Source organism: Zophobas morio, unplaced genomic scaffold (assembly GCF_036711695.1).
Source record: "Zophobas morio isolate AGI-343-1 ecotype UQ-CSIRO unplaced genomic scaffold, CSIRO_AGI_Zmor_V1 ptg000026l, whole genome shotgun sequence".
Classification (NCBI taxonomy): Eukaryota; Metazoa; Arthropoda; class Insecta; order Coleoptera; family Tenebrionidae; genus Zophobas; species Zophobas morio.
Window position 1 is genome coordinate 16,752,304 of NW_026972131.1, and position 23,564 is coordinate 16,775,867.

Sequence of the window (23,564 nt, forward strand, 5' to 3'; positions counted from 1 at the left end):
GCTATTTCGGAATTAATCGCAAAATTCGCGATACCTAAAACGTGCGTATCCTGTGTGTAAATAGTTATAATACGTATAACTGGCGCTCGCGAACACAGTTTGAAGACTGTATTTGTTGGTTTCCCTCAGCTGGGAATTCTCTAAAGTACCATGAATTTTAATTCGAAACTTGCCGAGAACATGCTTCGGCTGGACTTGGGAGTTTTTAATTATCCACTCGAGGTACATATACCGTACGGATTAAGTAAACTCAAACTTAGGGGCCTATTAATTGAACTAGCATATATTCGGGGCGCTTTAAAATGATTAATTTCTTGTTTAACTTTAAAACGTGATGGTAGTTGGCTGAAATTAGTTAATTCCAAAACTTCCTGATGCCTAAATAAAATACATACTTTAAACCGTCTAATTACACACCCACCGGACGATTATGACATTTGTGATAAATTCGATTTAATTAAAATTCAACATTTTTGCTTCTAGAAATTGGTCGGCTTAAAGACTCTTAAACAGGTGAATCCGCATAATTAAAACTGCATGTAGATTTAAAAAAGTCTGCAGCTTTAACGAGAACTTTTGGACTTGACGGAGTTAACGAGCTTAATGATGGCTTCTTTTTAACTTTTAAAAAAGTGGGAAACTGGGAAAATTGTAAATATTTTTTGTTCTGAAAGTGAGAACCATTTTTCACGCTTTGTTTGATTTTAATTTGCAAAAGATGGACTGGAAAATTTTCGTTTTAGTTTTTTTATTTTTTAAACTGGAAGAGAAGGTGAATAAATTAACGCTTGGCATAAATAATCGGCGAACGTCTTTCCTCTGTATATTTTTTCGCCGGCCTGTCGAGTTCTTGCACTGACTGGTGTGGTTTCAGTCCACGATTGAAATTTTCGAAGCGTATATAAAAAGATCAATAAAGCGCTTTATTAATGTTTCAAAAATCTCTGATTGTTGTGGTTGCTTTATGAACCCTAAATGAAGCTATCCAAAGACCAAAACGTTGTTAAAATAAACGTTTTACAAAAATAACCAAAAGTAAGAAATTGGTGGCGGTGCTAAATTAAAGGGATGATTAATAGTTTATTAATGAATTTTGTTAATTAATGAACTTTAAAACATCTTTCTAAAATTCTCTTTTATACAAACAGCAATCCTGAAGGATTCATTCCGTCATTTCAATTTCGTAATTTATAGTCAGTTACATTAAATATAAACAATCAATAATTTCGTTATGAGTTCTTTCGACAGCCGAGCTAATTTTGTTCAGTAAGCTCTGTTCAAGAAACGATTGTTGAAATAGGAAGATGGGTACTTTATTTAGATTTATGCGTTGCATCGCTCGGCTTGCGGTAATTAACAAGAGTTTTATCGTTCGTGGGATTGAATTTCACGCTAAGAATATCTTCCATTATACTAGACACTTCTATAACCAAAAAACTTCTCGAATATTTACTACAAGGGCAAATGAAATGCGTACACAATGCCATTAAATCTTTATCGGTAGTTTAATAAGTAATGCACCGATACGCATACGGGTTTTTAATAAAGAATAGTAAATCTCAACCGAAAAGTACGCTAGAACTTAACAAGAATTGTTAGGAAGCGAAGGAAGATTTGCATAAATAATAATTTTAGACACCAGTTTTCTCTGTTATTAGTGTTTTAATATTACAATGTAAATGATAAAACGAAAATTAAGCGTTTTTCTGTTCATCCCTACTAAACATTTGAAAACATTATCTCAAAATTGGGACGTGATGTATACCTACTCTATACGTGTTACCTGTCAGTTTAATTTTATTTTTAAAATTTGAAAACATTTACAGAATAAATTCAATAATTTAAAGATAATTCAGTAAATTGCTTGACATATTTTTCTTAATCTACTCAAGTCGAATAGACCATAGAATGGAACAATTTACATGTATCTATTTAATCAATGCACTAGTTTACTATACACAATCGCTCCAAGACTTTTGTGCTTTGCTTTTGAACTTGCAATTCCATTTTCAGAAGCATTCATGTAATGGCCTTTTGTCCGTATCTGTTGCATGCATCCACATGTATTATTATCATTAATTTCCGGCAGAGACATACTTATTTGAATGTTGAAGAGAGGCGCACTACGTTTCGTCGCGATAAACTAGATTTTAATACAGTATCTTGTTAAGACCCCAACGAGAATACGAGAACTTTCGTAAATTGCAAGATGATGCATTGCCCTTCGTGTTGTGCTCAGCAAGAGCTCGACAAGAACGTCGCCCGTTTTTCTAAACTACCATAAATCACAATTTGTGTAATAAAGGTGGAACATTTTGATTTTTTGGTGGGTGTTTGTTGTGTCCTCGTTGCTAAAAGACTCTTTGAAAAATGTTATGAATTACGAGTGCCAGCAGGGCGAGACCGCTGCGGTAATACCTACACTATTATTTTGGTGTGACGAGGGAAGAAACTGGACGAGGAGAAATGAACGCCGGGTAATCGGAAACACATGCGTACTTACTTAGTATTTTAACATCTAGAAGAACTCGTATAACTGAGGAAAACCTAGAAGAAGTAGTCATTGTTATTAAGAATTGCCAAAGTAGTAGGCCACGACTGGAATCTCGCTGGTGATCGGACGGCAATGAGTATCACTTCCGTGATGCCGAAATCCGATAATTACATACCTATTTAGAAATAAATGTGAACATAGCTTGTTATGCTAGAACTACAATCAAAAAATTGTTCGTGCTGATGTGCTTCTTATGTAGAAAACCCCACCGCCGCTTTAGGCTACCTCTCAGTTTGTTCTCCTAGGCGAATTTTGCTATTAATCGAAAATTAAGTCTGTGATCACATGAAATCAATTGGAAGCTGCTGTTTCTATAATTGAATTAAAATGATGTGAATCCTGGTGCATTCAATACTGTTAAAGAGATTTTGCTCTATTTGCATATAAATAGATTTCCTACATGGTTTATTTTTTCGATATGGATATCAATTGTAACCAGAATGATTATTCTGCAAATTTCATATTATGCTAATTTGATATCAAGCGAGTTGAGTTTATAAAACTTCAAATATCACCAATCACATCGGCAAAAAAGATAACCGTAGGCTCAATATTTCAATTTATGCGGTGGGCGCTTTCCTGACAAATGTTTTCCATTTGCTGAAACAATCATTTCTATAGGAGGTGCCTTTTTTCTTTTCATAGAGTTTGTTTTCACAATATATCGACGCATTCCCGCAGTTATGGCCATATTGCTTCTGTCCGACATAAATTTGAATTAGTGTTGTTTGGGATGATTAGATTTTAACACGGACGGCTTTATTTTGTATGGCTACGACGAGTACAATTTTTTAAATAATTATTTACCAAATTTAACTTTTAGAAGTTTAAAGATCCACATACAACGGTTAAGCATTGTTTTGTTCAGCTATCTCGTTAAGTAACTTTCATCAATAACTTTTATAGTAGGTGTACTAGATAACTGTTTAATTACAGCCATTTCCTTCACCGACGAAATACGATCAAACAAAATTTTTCCACTCAGATAACATCGACGCGACGCTGACGCTGACGCCAAATGCATGCTAGGCTTTTGTTTTTTTTTTTTTGTACGCTCTCGTTTTTTCTGCATTTCTGAGCACGCATAATTTGGCGGTTGTATAAAGTTTTTGTGGGGGTGTCGTCCCTTAAACATGTTTAACATAGTTTGCGCAACTGTGGAGGGGTGTATTAAACGGGCGAAATTAATGTGCAATTACAAATAGTTAAGCGAATTTCGTCTTGTGAGGATAGTTTTGTCGAGAAAGTATCCGTTTTGTTTTACATCGTTGCGTTAGTTGTTCAGCATATTTTGATTTTACAGTCTGTCGTAGTATCTATTTAATAAACTTTTCTAAATTTTAGCAAAACATTAACATTCATCAATCATCATCTTAGATGAATTGATGACATCATCTCGAAAAGTTATACGTTAAATTATTATAAAATTAAAAATTAGAAAAACCTAGCCAAGTCACATTACCTATTTTAGAATTATAGCTATTAATACGAGTATAACGAGAATATTATGCGATTTATAATAGTCGAGGACGTTGTCAGGTGACGAGGCGCAGCCGAGTCACCTAGACAACGTCCAAGACGGTTTAAATCGCTAATATTCGAGTTATGTTCAAAGCTTTATCGTATTATTGACAACGCGTTGCTAAAACAAACATTTTTAATTTTATCGGCTGCGTCAAAAATTTCCTTATTTTTCATCGAGAAACTCCTCATGGAAGAAGATTCTGAAGTGCCTGAACTCGTTACAACAACAGCAAACGTTAGAAGACATTTTATTGGCGTATTTCCTGCATCTAACAAGTCAGTATTCCCCATTTTCTTTGTGGCCAAAATATTCAGTGCTGCGAGCATGTTTAGAATTCAATGAAAGTTTTGCATTCGTCAAGTGTGGTGGGTTGATAAGATTCATCAAAAAGAAGATTGTTGATTACCGAGTTAAAAAATCGCAAGAATTCAGTGTGATGGAACTCAATGACAAGTAGCTTCAAGGATTGCCAGGACTTTCAAATCTATTTCCATAAATCATTTTGTTGTAACTATAGCCCCTAGAAATACATAGTACCGTCACCGTGGAGCAAACCTGGCGGAAACTTCACAAAAACAAAAATTATTAACACCATTTGACAGACCGCGAAATTTAAAATAGTTTTATGTTGGATTTAAAGTTTGTAGTTTATATACAAAATATGGATTTTTAATTTGAATAAAATATAACATTTAATCAATAACATCTTATTTAATAATTATTAGTTATATTAATTGACATTTAAGTGACTTTAAACAAAAAGACCACGCCAAGACCACGTGACAACAACGGTTTACGAGCTGTCAACTCTCTGCTGACACAATGTGGTTCCAAACCAGGGGAATTTTTTGCGTTACCAACTGCATTTGCTCCGCTCGTACAACAATGGATGACGCTACTATGTATTTCTAGGGGCTATAGTTGTTGTAACTAATTATATCCAGGTATCGAACGTATTATGATTTTTAGTACAATTATGATGTACTTAATGTTCAATAAAAGTCAATTAAATTCAATTAAATGACTATAATACGATAAAAATGTTACCGTTATACAAAATTACTAAACAAATCTTGATTTAAGAATACGCCAACTATTTAAAATTATATTGTGCCGCCACTCATGGAAATTTGATCTTTCACTGTAACTGAATCTCAGTATCAGTATTCAGTGTTTCGAATTTTATTAATTCGTAAAAACAATAAAGATAGCGGTGCGTAGGTATCTCAAAACCAGAGTATATAAAGTACAACGTTACACCGAAGGTACTAGTTGCTTATACGTCCGGATGCTGGGCAGGGCCGTACTCGTGCGCTTGCGTTGACCAATCTTATCCTTCAGGCGCGCGGGTTGCCTGTTTTCAGTAGTTTTCAGGATGCGAGCAGAGCTTTCGAATTGTATTTGGCGCTCAACTCTCTCGCAACTGTTTAACTGAGCTTTCGAAACCTTCTTCCTCTAATTTTTAGTGCAGTCGTTGTGAGCAGCTAGTGATTTTCGAGTGGATATGTGGATTTTATTATTTCATCGTCAGCATAACGTAGTGTACAGACATGTGACTTGAATTTATTTATCATCTTTCACAAACTTTGCAAACTTCTTTTCTGTTCTTTCGACATGGAAATAAGGTAAGTTTTTGTTGGAGATCAGAGTAACGAAGAATGCAATTAAATTAATCAATTATAGCCGCACTAATTCATTATACAATAATAATTGAGTCTCTTTTATCTCCACGACAACGTACTAAAACTCGTGTGAATACCGCTTAATTAAAATTCCGTCTATGCGTTCTATAATTTGCGCTAAGTGTTGAAATGGTAAAATTTATGTTGATTTGATTATGTGTACTCCCTTAAAATTGATCGAAACAAAAGTGAATTAATTATAATACCTGCTACGTTGGAAAAAAATTGAATTTCGCTTCATTTTTTCTCATCTTGGTAATAAATTCTACCATATTTGAAACCCCTAAAAGGCTTTTAAATTAAAAAAAATAATAATAATGGCTTTAATGAAAAGTTACCCTGCATTAATTTCGTTTGTTTAGATTTTGGCGTTGAGGGTTTATGTTTATTTTTTTTTATACATTAGAAAATGCAAGTGTTGGTAAACAGTGTGTAGGTGCTTCATCAACAATCAACAAGTCAGAATGTTACACAGACATTGAGGGGGGTTTTCAATTAACTGATTTTAGTGCACCTTTTTTTAGAAAAACCTTAGGAGTCTACATAACAAATTTTGAATATTTGCTGAGTTTTATAGTTGAGTTTTATTTATGAAAATGCATGTTTTAGAGAAATACTTAATATTTAAGCGTGATGGAACTTCACAACTCGAACTGCGATTTTTTTTCGTTTTCTTAACTACTGGGCTTTGTATCAAGTTCTGATAATAAGCTAAATGGTTCGGTAGTTAAAAACTGACTTATTTGTAAATGAATTTGGTTCCTCCTAATTAACATAATGTGATTGAACTCCTACACTTCATTTAATTTAAATAACGAAAATATGCTCCGACATCCAACATTGACGAAATAAAAATGTTTTATTTAAAGTGCGCCATATGAAAACCAGAATGTCTTAACAATGTAACAATATTAAAAATATGCAACGTCCCTTTATCCTATCATTTTTAAATATGATGTAAACCACACATTCGAATACAATCGTTTCTAAAGGATAATCATAAGTATTATCGATTTTTTAAATCGTTTCACCTAGCTGGGAATTGCATTGAAGCATGTTTTTTATTAACACACAAGAGTTAGATAATAGTGTACTGTATGGTGCTAGGACAAGAGGTAATATTTAGGTTCATGCAACAACTGCATTTCAGGGATGTCCGAGTCTTATTGGAGTTAACGATTAATTTGTTACTAGCAAACCAGCTTGTGTTAGGTTATTGTGTTTTTTTTCCTGCTTTTTAAACAAGGAACCTCAGAATGCACATTGACAACGGTAGTGTCGTTGGCATTTATTTTAGTGCATACATTTTGACATTTTGTAGATCATTGATAAATATAAAAAAAATGACGGGATCCAAAACGGAGCCTTGTGGGACTCCATTTAGAACTTTTCCTTGAGCAGATGTTGTAGTATTGGCTTCAACGCATCTGCGTTAAAATATTGGGAGTTTTTGAATTAATAAAGTGTAATTTACGTAAGCGAATGCCTTTGTTACGTCAAATGTCATGTCTGAAGCATATTGTTTGTTTTCAAATGCAGCTAAGAAATTGTTACTAATAGATTTCACAGCTAAAGAACTGCTGTGCTTATATCTAAACCCAAACTGAGCTTTATAGAACACATCATTGCTTCCTAAGTAATAACCAGCTCTTTTTTCAACACCGATTAGAGAAATTGACTGATAATTGTTTACATCATTTTTGTCTCCTTTTTTGTATACAGGTATAACTTTCGATGTTGTTGATATATTTATTGATTAATTTCGTAATCGGGATGACTAGAAGGTTGATTAAGGTTTTTACCATATTTGATGATATAGTGAACGCATTCGTACTGAGATGGCCTCATTTCTGGAACAATGTCTCCAATTCAATGAAGTGTTTGGGAACAATATTTCTACGAATTTATCAATAGAAATATCTGATTTCGGTAGTTTATTATTAAGATTTGGGGCAATATTAAACACAGTAGTATGATACACCTGTTTGCGTATTTGGTCTGAATAAAAGATCGTAGACCATACTAAATTAACAATAGAATTGTATATTTAGAGAGTAGTAATAAATAACAAAAATCATTCACTTGCGATATTGTAATACACTATCCTATCAGTCGCAAATATTTATCCTATTTTGCTCCTCGTCAAACTCCCTAAATTTCTCCTGTTCTTCATTAAGTTCAGATTAAACAGTTCTTGCACCAGACATTTCCATGCAAATGAAACAAAATGCAAATTTTTAGTGTTTGTGTATAGTGTAGTGTGTTACTGGAGACACAGTGATTTTCTAAATTTAAAAACTCCTCGATCCATCATCCACCGAAACCTTCCCAATTCGACCTATAGAACAATTATTACAAGGTGGAATTTGCAATTTCCAAAATATCAATAAGTTTGTTTTTCGGCAACTTTCGGAAACACAAACCTCTAAAATGTTACTTGAATCTAACGTCAAGAGTGAATGTAGGTAATATGTAAGTATTTATAAATTACGTTTTCAACCGCTTGGTCTACCCATCGTAAATTTATCATGACGTTAACCTCAGTTTACAGAAATAATCGTCAGATCTGTTCGGGATTTGCGTACGGAGCATGGATCTTTTGCTTTAAACTACTGTTAAGGAGCCATGACCTCCGAAACTGTCCTGACATAAACGGTTGAAACTTGAGGAAAGAGAAGATACCTTAATTAATTTAAATCGTAGTTTAATTATTTTGTTCTGACTGGCGTGTCGCTGGTTTCTTTAATTAAATCGACGGGTTTTACGGGGTCGTTAAGTGAGAGAGGTATAATCTTCTCCTTTCAAGTTGGTATATATCGGTAATCGTCTGTGTTACTTATGTTATACAGCAATTTAGAAGTACTGCTGATAACAAACATATAGCTTAAAAACGAAACAGCTAATTTATGATGCTGGAGATCTATGAAAATAACGTATTTTTCCCAAATTTAGGGAAATATTAATGCATACCTCTATTGTCATGTTATGCTTTAAAAGTTATGTCTGTTGTTATTGTCAGGCTTCAAATCTAACTATGACCTCTACTTTTTTAGCAAGGCCTGCTAAAGCGCATTCGCCTCCCCGTGTGCACAGTTTGACGGCAACAGAAATTTTAAAATAAAAGTTCGTAGTTAATTTGTATAAGTACGGCAGACTGAACTTTTTGATTCCCTTGCGAACTTGCTTCCTAAACTTGGCATTGAGTTTAAAACCCATCGATTGTGATGAGGAAGTTCGGTCGGTCGCTATATTAACCATCGTGCGGCAAAAACGCTTTTTCACTTTGATGTATGGTATACACGAAGTCAGTCCGGTGTTCAGGTGGTCCATGAAAGCGTCTGCATTTGTCGGGAGATTGAGCAGAATCTCGAAAAACCTCCAACGGCATTTTCATCAACACAGTAAATTTTTATGAAATTTATTGATGATTCGCGTGACCTGTGTGAAGAACGTTTGCTGGAAATTGTGTGCTCGCTCGTGTTTTTTACGCGCGCGTGTGTGTGTGTGTGTGTTTGTAAATTATTGCAAGATCGGAATTATAATTGAAGGGTTCGGAGCATTCATTAATTTAGATCAAGAAATCAAAGCCCGAACGTTTTTACTAGCTTATTATTATTTTATAAATTCACCGGGATGTATTTGTGGATAGATACCCGACCGAATTAATTATGGAAATGTTCATTTAATTGCTTTAATTTAGCCAAAACCCGACGTGATTTTGGTCTGTGCGACCCAGAAGAGAATAAACACATATTGTATCTATAAACAAGCAAGCAACCGCAATAATTCCTATCTAAATTTAATCAAGACGCCGTTTTTCCCCGCTCTGCTAAGTGGATCGCTAATTACGGTTTAAAACAAAATTATGAATGCGAATCTGAGCTCTGTTTAATAAGCCCCAAATTAACGTTTATACCAGGCATTTTTCTTCGACCAGCTGCGAGAAGAAGCTCGCAGTGGAGGTACACTCGGGTGAAGTTTGTGCAAAATCTTACATCTCTTCCGTAGTGTCAGTTTGACACATTACTGTCAACCAGTTGCGTATAAGATTCAAGGCACGTATGTGTGTTAAGAATTATTAGAATCTTTTACTTCCTGAGCGTAAGCTTTACCCCTCGAGGACGAAGAAATATGTCTCTCGTTTCCGTCTGTCTGTCTGTGCGTTTGTCTGTGCATCTGTCTGTCTGCCTGTCTGTCTGTCTGTCCGTCTGGCTGTCTGTGCGTCTGTGTGTCCGTCTGTCCGTCTGTCTGTCTGTTTGTCTGTCCGTCTGACCGTTTATGGCATTAATTTGTAATTTGAGTTTTTTTTTATGAACCGATCCAATTTAATTTTTCCTAGGTGTAATGGCCACGAATTGCACTGATCGTATCATAGGTACGCTTTAGACTTGTTGAAGGGCAACTGTTGTTGTAATTCTAAAAATTGCGAATTCAACTAAGAAGTCGGCTATCAATAAAAGTGTTCAAGTGCACAAACGCGTATATACCTACGTTGCAAATTGCATCATACTTGGAGTCGTCCTACGCCCTGAGTTGCGATTAACATTAAATAATGCTAAAGAGCAAACAAATCTCTGTAATATTTTAAGCTTGTACGAATAAATAAACGAGTATTTTATGAATAGCAAACGGAAGACTATACATACAGTGATCTATTTTTTCTTCCGTGGAGCCCAGCCCACGCGTGAAATTACGAGCGTATCTTGCGTGGGGACATACTGTATAATCGTTACTCGAACAATTAAATGGTCGTCGTTTTATTTTTTTTAAGCCTATCATGAAAATGCTGCGCAGGATGAATTCGATATAAATATCTACGCAATAACTCTTAAATGTTACAAAGTTCCATTTTTTCGTTATTAGATGAAACAATTTTATATCGCATCCTGATTTACTGGCTCGTTAAAAATTACGATCGCTAAAATATGTGAATGTCATTTTTTTACAGCGTATATACTGCTTATTTTCCTCGGAATATATTAACCTTTTACCTTGCGAAATTCTAAATTTTCGCGGCCTGTTATTCTTATTTGATTGCTTTTCGGTGCTGAAATGTTTAATTTGTTTTGGGCTGTTCTTGCCATAAATCAAACAATAACATAAACACAATACTGAAACCGCAAAGATGAGATGAATTGTAAACCACGTTGTGTAGTCATTTCGCAATAATGGGGACATTATTTTCCTCAGTATTCTCTCGACGTTAATTAAGTTTAATGATAATTATGGTTCTTATTCTATAGTCCCAATAAAATGTAGGCTATAATAAGCACCCACTGGACTCTAGCGCGCCACGTATTATCTTTTTAATAATACCATCACCTTCGTTGTAATAACATCAGCAGGAGCACCGAAATTTCGACTTGGCTTAAAATCTTGTTTTCTGCTTGGTTTTTATATGCCACTAACTGCTACTACTTGCTCTAAAAATATTTCATGACACTAAATCAATTGAGATTGTTTAATTTGGGTCTTATAGTCGTAAAAGTATTTTTATCAAATGACTGAAATATCGAAGACAGTTTCTTATTTTTAAAGAAATAAAATTCCGAATTGACATCGAACCGATATTTCCAACGTTTCACGTCACGATGACGCAAAAATCAGATTCACTTGTGGGCTTAAGAGACAGAGATTAACGGTACTTTAAAATAAGTTTCTTTGAATCAATTAAGGTTCAGTGTATTTAGCGTTGATACTGTTATTAATATATATTTCGTGTCTTTAATATTGACAAAAAAATGCAGACTTAAAGTTTAAAGGAAAATACATAGATAGCATTTTTTGACTCTTTATGTCAGCTTTGTTTTGTTTCAGGTACGGTTCAATGTTTAATCCCAGCAGAAATACAGTTTGGATGTGTGTGTATGTTTTCAAAATTAAAAGTTTATGTATGTTGTTATATTAAAAAACAAAGACTACAAAAACATATATTTCTAAAAATAGCCTTTCTGTCGTGAATACAAAAATTAAATTAATGGTAATAACTTATTATATTAGTTAACAAGTTACAAAATGAAAATGATAAGAGACGTTTTCACTACCAGTAAAAGATGTTAAGTAATTCACGAGTGAGTTAGTCACAAATGAATTGTCTTTCAAGAATATAAAGTCTTTTTATTGTAGTGTATAATACGTTACCTTATTTTGCAGCAGCAAAAAAATTGTTTATAATACCTAATGATTACGTATTAGAGGATCACACCGCAGGTGTCCTTTCAAAGGGCGTGGCAGGTGCGGTTGCCTTGACAGTAACCGTGGCAACAGTCTTTTGTTTATTTTTACTTCCCGAGCGTAAGCAAAGGAAGTATTGTAATCGAGTTCGTCGGCCGACTCTCTACTTTTACGTTTTCTCGATCTTTCATGACCCCTAGAAGACGAAGAAATAGGTTTCCCGTTTCCGTCTGTCTGTCCATCTGTCCGTCCGTCCGTCTGTCTGCCGCCTCGGATTTTTATTAGACAGATAATCTCCGAAAGTCCTGGACCGATTGTTGTGAAATTTTGTAGATACTTATATTAGGAATATCATGTAGATGGTAAAACGCTAACCAAAATTTGTTTAATCATCCTCACCACTAATGCGATGACGTCACTTCAAAATTGTACATAGTAAATACATAGTTTTTAAATTGTATAAAATAACATAGTCCTACACATGTAGTTTACGACTCCGAATTGAGTTTTTACCCAAAACGTCCAGATTTTTGGAAAAAAAATCAAAATTATAAAACAACATTTTGCAATTTAATTTTGAATCTGCTTACCCGCATGCTTTGAAATGCTGCAGATGTTTTAAGGCTATAAAGAGCATCATAAATCTTTAGTCAAAATATATTTGGTTATCCCCTCCATGAAACTTGATGACGTCAGCTCAAAAGTTTGCCGAATAAATCCGATCTAAAATGTACAAAATATGATGAGTCTGTACTTGTGATCTATCACTCCATTCATATTTTTTAGATTTGCATATACAGGGTGACTAAAAAAAATTAATGAATGCGTAAATTTATTTTACTGATTTACTCAGGAACTACGTAACCGGATGCTTTAAAATCTACTGCGAAAAAAACCATAATAGACATGCAGTAGTCACGTTTCCGACAGCGAGGGAAGTACTGTCTAAACTCTTTAGACCAATTTTTTTTGTTTTAGGCAAGATTTATTTATGATACGAGAAATAGACAGTACAAAACCGAATGCTTTGAAATCTTGAAATAAAATTATCATAAGCATGGTAAATTTTTGATCAAAATGTATTTGGTCGTCCCCCCTAAAAAATTTATAACGTCACCACAAAATTTTGCTGAATAAATCCTATCTAAAATATACAAAATATGGTGAGTCTCTTCTTGTGATTTATCATTCCATTCAAATTTTTTCGATTTGCATATAAAGGGTGAATCAAAAAAATTAATCAGTGCGTGAATTTATTTTATTGAGTTAATCAGGAACTACAAAACCGGATGCTTTGAAATCTTGCAGATGTTTTAAGATTATAAAAAGCATGATAAATGTTTAGTCAAAATATATTTGCTTATCCCCTCCAAAAAATTGATGACGTCAGCTCAAAAGTTGCCGAATAAATCCTATCTAAACTGTACAAAATATGATGAGTCTGTACTTGTGATTTATCAATCCATTCATATTTTTTCGATTTGCATATACAGGGTGACTCAAAACAAAATGAATGTGTAAATGTATTTTATTGATTTACTCAGGAACTACGTAACCGGATGCTTTAAAATCTACTGCGAAAAAAACCATAATAGACATGCAGTAGTCACGTTTCCGACAGCGAGGGAAGTACTGTCTAAACTCTTTAGACCAATTTTTTTTGTTTTAGGCAAGATTTATTTATGATACGAGAAATAGACAGTAGAGAAAAATAGTTATTTATCTGTGGCTTATGTTAAATATTTTTTTTATCGATAAAAAAATACTGCTAAAAGGCTTAGCATTAACAGCTAATACAAAATTAACATTATTAACTTCGCTTTTGTATACAGTTTACGGTATCCTTTTTCTTGATTTTTCATGAACTGAATAGCGTTGTTAGTTTTGAGCTTTCTTTCCAGTTCCAAAAAAGTACAAACCAAAGCACCTGCTACATGTAGCGCGTGTCTAATTAAAAATCTGATTAAGAGGGATTTTTATTTAGACATCCTCTACAATTTCTTTTGCAATTATTCAACACGCCAGTAACTTTCTAATCTATTTGCCATTAAAAGATCATTGGGAATGGTTTAGACGTAACGAGGAAATTTAATTCATGAGTGTCCATCATAAAATCATATTATATGCTTGGGTACTGAATGGTATATCAAAGTGATTTCCTTGTCGAGAGATTTAATATTATTAACAGAAACAAATCTGAGGACTAATGAATCAGGATGGTACGTTTTGTGTTCAATAAAAAACAGTTTAATGAAATGTGAAAGTCATAATATGCTAATAATTTAACTGTCATGATTTTTGCCATAGTACAGCTTAACAGTTATATAATATTTAGATTTCGCCTTGTCGGTGAGATATCATGATATCAACTTCTAACTGCCCATTCACAATGGACATAAGACATAAGAACGAGCGCATAACATAATTTACGTTTTTGGTCTGTGTCTGGCTTATGCTACGTTCACAGTGGACAGAGTGAACTCTGTAAGAATTGTTAAACTGCGCAAACGCAGAACGGAATAACTCCTGGCTAAACATAGAAACGGCTAACCTCAAACTGAGTCAATCAAAATATCTAACCTACAATTTCATACGATATTCGAAATTGACAACTCGCAGTACAGAACAGACTCGCAGTGTGAAGCTTTCATTATAATTTATATAATATAATCAAAGGTGTGAAGTGCCAAGTGCCAACTGTCAAAGGGAATTCAATAGCAGCATTCAAAAGTCCCTAGATTTTAACATAATTTTGACATAATTCGTGCACAAAGTTGAACTTGTTTCAACTTTGTGTACGCACACAAGGATTACATAAAACGTTCATAAGCATAAGAATTACGTTCGTCCACTGTGAACAGGAGTACACATTTTCCATCCTTTCAACTTTATGTATTTATGTAAGCTTTATGTACTTGTTATGCTTTATGTCCATTGTGAATGGGTAGTAACATTTCTTTTTACCTTACTTATCTCTATTCAATCGTGAATGGAGATAATGTACCCATCCTATGGCTTTAATTAGTTGACACTCATACTTAGTACCTATTTGGAAGATTAAGTATGTATAAATAAGTAAATTGCAGCACACAATAAATGAATTTCGCACTTTGAAGATGCATCTGATCGCAGTATACAATTATCTTATGCAATTTTTATTGTTAAAATCACCATTTTCTTCACGTTTGAATTTTTTAGCAGGTTTAGTTTCCTTTAATGGCTGTAAAAGTTCCTTAACCTACACAATCTAAGTAGTTTTGCGATTTAATGCCTTCAGTTTCGCAATATAAAAGATAAATAAGTCGTGTCGAATAATGGAGTTGTGCTTGAAGACGTTTTTATGGCGTGTAGTTTTCGTGATGTCTACCTCACCAGTCATTCGAAGAGTCATTAGCAAATGGGTAAACTTTCCGTGAAGGCACATGGTCTAACACTCAAATGCTTGGCGTTCACTTTAACCCTCTTGTCAGCCACACCAATCTCGGTTAGCTTAGCAGCCTGTGTGGATCAAATTACATTCTTACTTCCTTGATACCCTCAAGCATCTTCAAAATATCTACAGAAAGCGTAATTGTCTTTACTGTGTTTAAGAAACTTTATCATTCATTTTTTTCACAGGAATGTAGACATACATATATCAACACAGGGAAGATTTATAATCATTTGAATGGTGAGTCGAGGTACTTTTATGCTACTATAGAGTAGTAGATGGGCAATTGCTATTAATTAGTTGAATCATGTAGTAATCACAGTTCAGTTTCAGTTCTAAGATTTGTTTGTATTTAAAATCCTTGAAAAGTTTTCTCTTTGTCAAAAGACTTGATAAATATCTCCTCACAATTACTCGTTTTCCCTGGAGTAGTCCAAGAGTATCAAAAGTAAAGTCGTATTGACGTAACAATTGCTTCGTAATAAAACGGTTAATTTGGAAGTTGAGTCTAAATTCAAGTGTTTTCTTCTCTCTAGAAAATGTGCTGACCTTATTGCAGTGGTGTGCACCCAAACCTCGAATATATTATATCTACCAAATGTAATAAACAATAGTAATAGTTTTAAGAATGTGATTATAGTTAATATTTAGATTTTCTTTAATCTTTGAAAGTTACAATGATTTTTGAAAGTACATCATTGTTAGTGTTACTACGCAACCTTCTTATGCTACAATCGTTAACGCCACTGTGGTCTAGAAACCACGCATCATCTCTTTCGTCATAGAGAAAGTGTGTAACATTAGCATAACATAAGAGATGAGCAAGTCTCATCTTTTACATTACATTTTTATGTTCGACAAATCAAAATAAATAAAATTGTTACTAATCAATTTAGCTACGACGTGAATTGATGATGACGGAAATTAGTTTTATAACGAAAAATTGTGACGTTATTTGTTTAGACCTCAATTAATTGACAAAACTAACGTTCAAATCACTAACATGCATAGGTATGTAAAACTTTATGTTAGTTTATTTATAAATTGTTCCATCATTACATAAGTTTTGCTGTGTGTCTGTGCATATACAATATGTCAATCTACAAATCAGCCTTAACGTTTGCCTGAATTGTTTTTACTATTCTGTTCTTAACAGTTTCGTCTATAATTCATTTTTGATAATGAGCACGTTGCTCTCGTTTTAGCATTACATGTAGCCAATTATTATCCAAAAAACATATAATTGCAATCTCCCGGTTTGTCGGTGGAGTGTATAAGCAACCAAGCTTTTACGTTTTGTAAATTAAGTGGGCGATTTTATGCAGAATTAAGGGCATGCTTTTCTTTGAAAGACATGCCCTTAGTTAATTGAACATACCGCTTTTGGGCATCAAGCCGAGACAGGAAAGTGCAGAATCGATATTTTGTAGCATATAAAAGCTTCAAAACTTGCGTAATAAATTACCCTGAAGAAATTAATTTGCAAAAGTGATATTTTGGCAAAATAGCTTGGTTGCAGTTTTCTGCAAACTAGTTTAGTATTTTTGACTTGTAATAATTTAAAAAAAATTGTTATTGACTGTTTTTCTACAAGATTAAAATCCATAAATCTGTCACATAATATTTTGTCGATCTGCGACGAAAACGCGTTATTTCTAGCTTCCTCTCTGTCGATAAAATAGCTTGCGAAGTAAAATCAATAAAGCGGACAAGAGCTTAATCATGTAAATATTAGGATTTCGTTAAAAACGTTTTATTGAATATCGATGCTTATTGTCATATTTTTGCGGAACTGGCCGAATGCTGTTTTCGATGATAAATCCTGATATTTTTAGGATGAATTTTCTCAAGATTATTACTATTTAAGATTTATAGCTGAAGATTTGGTTTTGTTTTTAAACATGCACCATCGACGAAAATGCGTTTTTTTTTTTTTTTTTGCAACGCTTAGTATAGTTTGAAGTGGCAGCTCATGACCTTTTGAAATTGGGAGACACAGTTTAATTGATGAGGAGTAAATATGAAGATAAAAAACATGTTGTTATTAATACCAATTAATAGACGAAATTGTGTGACGGAAATAAATACACAAATACATTCAATGAAAGTAAAAAATAAGTACTTATCCACATACCTTTGGTTTTAAATCATTACACAAGACAAAACAATTTATTATTTTTTTCACAACCGGACACCCACAAAAATTTACCATGCTTCTTAAGTTTTGATACATTTTATACAAATGGAGCGATATAAAAAAGTTTGTTTTGATAATTTTGACATAAATTTCCAGATAATTTTTTAAATATTGAAAATTACTATTTTGCTATGTCTAGTGTGTTTGTAGACGTTGTAATTTTGGAGGGCACGTGCCCTTGTGCTTCTGGCACCAGCCGCCCCTGATATTTTGAACTACAGGAGTTGCAAACAGTGTATTTGCGGCTATTTACGTTCATATTAATTTTGCACTGCTTGTAGCTTTGATTATTATTTTTTGTGGAATTGTATTTTTATTAGGTGGGATCTTGAATTCTCTAGCCACAAGCACGTATTAAAAAGTTAATAATAAGTAATCATTGTCAATACTATCGTTTTTCATTTCACACAATAGTGTTCAAAAAAAAAATCGTAGGTAAGTAGCTAGGTACTTTCTATAAGATAATTGTTTTTGTGAAAAATAGTTTAACAAATGACAATAACATTTTAAATCATTGTATGCAGTCATATAGAGCATCAAAATATGGTATAGCTTTCAAATAAGGGGTCAGTCGAGTAATTTTTCTATTTAAAATTTTTAGGCGACAGTTGCCGGGGCAACGTGACGAGGTCAAATTTAACATCAATATGTGTCATTATTTGGGGTGGTCCCTTTTCATTGAAATATATATTTATATATGTAATATAATTTTATATCATTTTATATCATTTATAATTGTGTGAACATTTAAAACAATATACATAAAATAAAAAACTTTATTTTCTTCTAATTAATTTTTAACATATTTACTTTATATGTATATACTGGAGATGATACAAGTCATTTTTTGTAAAAATATGTGCAGAAATCCGTTTTAGCACACAAGATAATAATTTTAATAATTGTCATTTTTTATACGGTTTATTTGAACCGTGTTAAGTTCTTGTTTAATACAGTCGACTGGAATTTTAAAGTAAAAATTATTATTTTTTTAAACCCAACACATCGCACAAAGATCACGAAATATTTGTTCATTCTGTTAACATTTAAATACTCGTCGTCGAGGAGGTTTTGCCAAAATTTATTCTGAAGTGGAAACGGGCAAATAAGATCCCTCATGATTTACGATAGCAAAACGTTCGAGACATTAAGCTTGCGAAAACAAAGAGCAACACAATATAAAAACACTAACGTTTTCTCACCCAAGTTATTTCTCCAATTTCTCATGTTTTTTCGCATCTCTTTCTTCCGCTTAAGAGAAATTTAATATTTTTTTAATTACCGAACTACAGTTTTCACACGATAGTAATTTACCAGTTAAAAGAATTTTTGTAGCGTTCTTATACCTTGATTGGGCTAAAAAAATGACAAATGTCGAACGAGCCAAGAAAATAACAATAGAATAAAAAAGAGAAAGAATAGCAAACTAGCTCAACCACTGGTTGTCACGATGGAGAATCTTGTTATCGACAAGTTGAACTAAGAGTGAACACCGTGAAGTTTCCAGCTTAGTAAGCATCTTGATCCTAAACACATATTATTGTTAACCAACAGTGTTTAAAGTGGTAGAATAACATCTTAGTTTTAGATTCTGCAGTGGTAAGTACATGAGGTAGATCAATCATTGGTATAACGTACAGTGGCGTAAATAGCACCCCCGCAGACCCCGCGATGTGAGGGGGTGCAGCGTCAAATGGGGCGCAGACCGTAACGTAACCGATACATTTTTTTAAAATATGCAAACGAGTAAGTATGTACATATTTATATTACTTTTTAAATTTGGTGTATGGGGTCGCTTACTATAAATTGCGGGGGGGCTCAGTGGACGTTAGCTACGCCACTGATAACGTATAAAACGAGTCGCGCCCATATTCGAAGTTATCGACAACACAATTCTTCGTTTAAGTCACTTTCCTGAAAATAAAGTACTCCTAATTAAGTAGTTGCAGTTTTTGAGATTTTCTGTCCTGGAAACATCATGTGGCCTCCCTCTACATTTTTTACTTAGGCCGAATGCTGGCCTACGAGAAATCTTTGCTTTTCTATTACCCGAACAATTTCTTTTTTTTTACAAATTATGTATATTTTCTTATATCCAAGAAACTGCAGTCCACAAAATACCTGATCATGCACCAAATCCAGATACTTTTCTAGGCCTGACTACTTCAACAGCTGCCTCGTCCTGTGTGGATAAATAAACAGCTACCGTGAGATTTATATGCTATATAAAAAAGCAATGTCGACTTGAAGTATTAGATTTCTGACAACCTGAAGGTAGATAGCACTTGGATAGTTTATCCTAACCGGTAATTCAATCAATTTCTCAGGAAAGCTTAGCGTTACCAAATGGGAATAAATCACAGACTCGACTCAGACGGTCATTAATAACAGAGCAACTTGTAAGAGATTTATTTATTTACGGGCCGACTGCCGGCAATCGTCACTTTATTTTACTACATTATTATCCGTAGTGCGAGCACCAAGACAAATCGGGAACATTTTTCAAAGGGACTGCTTAATATCAAAAAAATATGTGATCCTAATCTCAGACGTAATTTTATCGGGAATGGACGCTTTTTTAACGTATCTATGGGGCAAAAGATACTTTTTAACTTGTAATTTATTCAAAGATAAATATGTACGTATTCATTTTTAAACCACTGTAAATAGATAAGTATGTTGTCGAAAATGATATCTACCCTGCGCTCATTATAAATTACAATACTCGGAAAATAAGGTGTAACGGCAGTTTTGACACCTGGATAAGATACAATGGTGTTTACAATGCAGTAAAAGTCACTGCATCGTAACTATTTACTTTGATTGGACAGCCATTACTCGTATATAGAGTCGATACGAAAGGAAAAGAGAAGATAATGTCAATAATGCGTTTTAGATATTTTTATTTAACGGTTAAAAATTAGTTTTCTGTCTATCTGGATCTTGGAAATTAACAAGAGTTGCTTTAATGGTCGGATTGCCTTGTAACTTTAAATAAAAAATACGTGTTCTTTTAGCTCTTAATTAAAAAGTTTTTAGAGCGTGAGTCTGGTTTGTGTATTAGATGTAAACCATCGTTTAATCACTTAATGTACCGGAATTACGTAAGTTTGTTTGCTTATAAAAGTTTCACGAGTTTCTGCATAAGCAGTAAGCAGACGGCCAATAAAATAGCATATAAACCAGCACTAACGCAGAAAAAGACACTTCCAAATAAGAAAATCACAATCATAATAATTATTATCATACTAAATAATATAAACAAAAGGCAGCGCGTATCTTTATTTCTGCCAGAATATACGAGCATAAGAGGCTGGATTAACCATCGTCCATCAAAACAAAAATTCTGGTCGGTAAGTTGTAGTAAAATCTCCGGCTGATACCATGGTATGTATCTGGCCACTGAGGGGATGCTCAGGTGGGGCGCCTTTGGACCATAACACAGCAGGTTGGCAAAAGCCGTGAGTTTGTAATTATAGTTAATATTTTATATAATAGTTAATAATAAAATGCAGTGGCGGCTCGTGATCTTTTGAAATGGGGGGGGACACAATTTGATTGACGATTTAAATATGAAGATATAAAGCAGGTTGTTATTACCAATTAATAGACGAAATTGTGTGACGGAAAGTATTTGTCCACATACCTTCGTGTTCTAGATCATCCACACCAGCATTAACCCAGGGCGATGGTTTTAACTCATTACTGAGGAGACACATAAAACAAAACAATTTATTATTTTTTTCAAAACCTCACATCCACGAATATTTATTATACGTGTTACGTCTATTAAAATATCGATGAAAGTCTCTCATTTCGCCATGAACACGTTTTTTATTAATAAATCGGGGGTGGCTCTCTAAAATTTTTCATTAAAATTTTACCGTCGTGACACAGAAGACGATTTTTTATTAAATATTTAACCGAATTACCTAATTATTTTAGTTTAAAATCAAACAATTTCATTCGCGCAGTGTGAAAATTAAAACCCGCAGTTGAGTTACTGCTGGTGGGCACTTTCAGAATAGGACCCGATTCCAGCCCAATAGCGCGACCGACTAGACGGACGGTTTCCACAACAACGGTGTAAACAAAACGCCTAAATGAGCCATGCTTTGGTCTCCGTCTCCGTATCAGTACTTCATCAGCAATAACATATCATATATCCAAGACACAACATCTTTAGATGTAAGTTTTGATACATACAAGTGGAGCGAGATAAAAAAAATAGTTTTGATAGTTATCACACAAATTTCCGGATAATTTTTTAAATATTGAAAATTACTCCTTTGCTATGTCCATTGTGTTTGTAGACGTTGTAATATAGGGGGGCACGTGCCCTTGTGCTTCCTAGCACCGGCCGCCCCTAATAAAATGTTTATTTCCATTTCCATGTTTTTTTTTGGTCTCACATCTATGTCTCAATAAATAAATAATAATAATAAGTAAATAAAATGTGACGAAATTTACGTGAAATCGGGATTCTGCAATGTTATCATTTAATGTTTTGCAGTGAATCTTTGATGATATTTACAATACCGTCTCGTTGTCCTTCTTATTATTATTATTATAGTGGTGATCTACTGTGCCACATCGTTCGTGAGGTTTTCGTCCATCGTCCGCATGTTTCCCTTTGTGAGGAGTGACGACTATCCGCTCAGAATAGATGGAATTTCGTTTGAGCGGATTCGGGTGCCTAAAACACAAATAAATGCTATTGTCAGAGAATAAGAGAAAAAGGGGCTCATATAATCCTGTAAAATGAAACTCTAACATTTTGTAAGCGCCTTGAAAACTTATGAAAGATGTAACGTGTCACTCTCGCTTGACAGATAGTTTTGCTGGAGGCGGCGGCCCGTATCATTCTTCACCATCACGTGTGTCTGTCCACCCTGCTTCCCTGAGCTCCCTTTTCCCAATTCAATTAGCCGTTTCGTCTTTGTTTTTTTTGCCGAATCCTTCTTTGTTGTCGCTCGTTTGACGCTTTTCGGCATTGACTGCCATCAGTCTATGTAAAATGTGACGAAAAGTGTCGAATTACCCGCTTTTAAAAATAATAGGGACATCTGTCAGTGGCGTCAGCGGCAGCGGTCTCGAATAATGGCAGTCGTCGCCATTAGTCCTATTAAAGTAATGATAAACCACAGCTTCCATCATTCATCAACAGTGGAACGGAGAAAACAATAGCATCGAACATATTTTAAACACGAATTAACGAGCGCGTGGAGAAAAAGATCAAACATGCTGCGATAAATAACGTGTAACGGGAAAGAATGGGTGCGTGTTTTTGGCGGACTTTTCGGATTTATTTTGGCGCCGGGTTAAATTAGGTGTAAAGCGGCCTACCTAATTTGATCACGCACGTAATTACGGACAAAAACTTCAATTTTAATGCTCTCTTTGCTCTCCTACAGCGTCTCTAAGGAAACGCAGCCGTTTATGAACAACAAACACAAATTAAACGAAAGCAAAATAAAGAATCTGAAATTATTTCAGACGCGGGACGACTTCTGGAATAACGTTCCTCGAAAAATTAAACTGGTTTTCGTGCTCATGATTCCGTTCGTTTGTGAAAGGATAAAATTGTGCAAAATCGTTGAAAAAGATCCTGGTGGTTTTTTTGAGACAATAAAATCACCGACAGAATTAGATACGAATTGACACTGTTATCATTCAGTTCTATTTGATTGACTTTATTATATATATTGTTTAACTGAGAATGAGTATGTAAATATCTATAATCGTTACTGCGTCTGAAAGTAACAATCCATGTTGCCATCTTACTTATAACTTTTATAGGAATCAGAAAACCCCACACGATAGTTCACTCATTACCATACTGTAGTAAAGACACTTGTGGTCTGGGTTTGGTCTACAACTTGAGCCAAAGTGTGTCCCTCTTCTATATAAATTTCCAATAATTGGTACAAATCGAATTAGCGAATTGAAGTATTTTTCACGTGTTTTGTGTTTTATACGTTCTTATTATAACGCTTCATAT

General features: G+C 34.0%; 1 protein-coding gene across 5 annotated transcripts in view; it reads left to right on the forward strand.

Annotated features, from left to right (window-relative positions):
* The window catches only part of LOC135136720 (5-hydroxytryptamine receptor-like), a 278,029-nt gene that overhangs the window by 163,477 nt on the left and 90,988 nt on the right, over positions 1-23,564 (forward strand). For 2 of the 5 annotated variants that reach the window (XM_064066160.1, XM_064066165.1), the window contains exon 1: positions 5,382-5,704. The exons of the other annotated variants lie outside the window; for them this stretch is intronic. The gene's annotated coding sequence lies outside the window, so the exon portion shown is untranslated. Of the gene's footprint in view, positions 1-5,381; positions 5,705-23,564 lie in introns of those variants that run through there. 5 annotated transcript variants of the gene reach the window in all.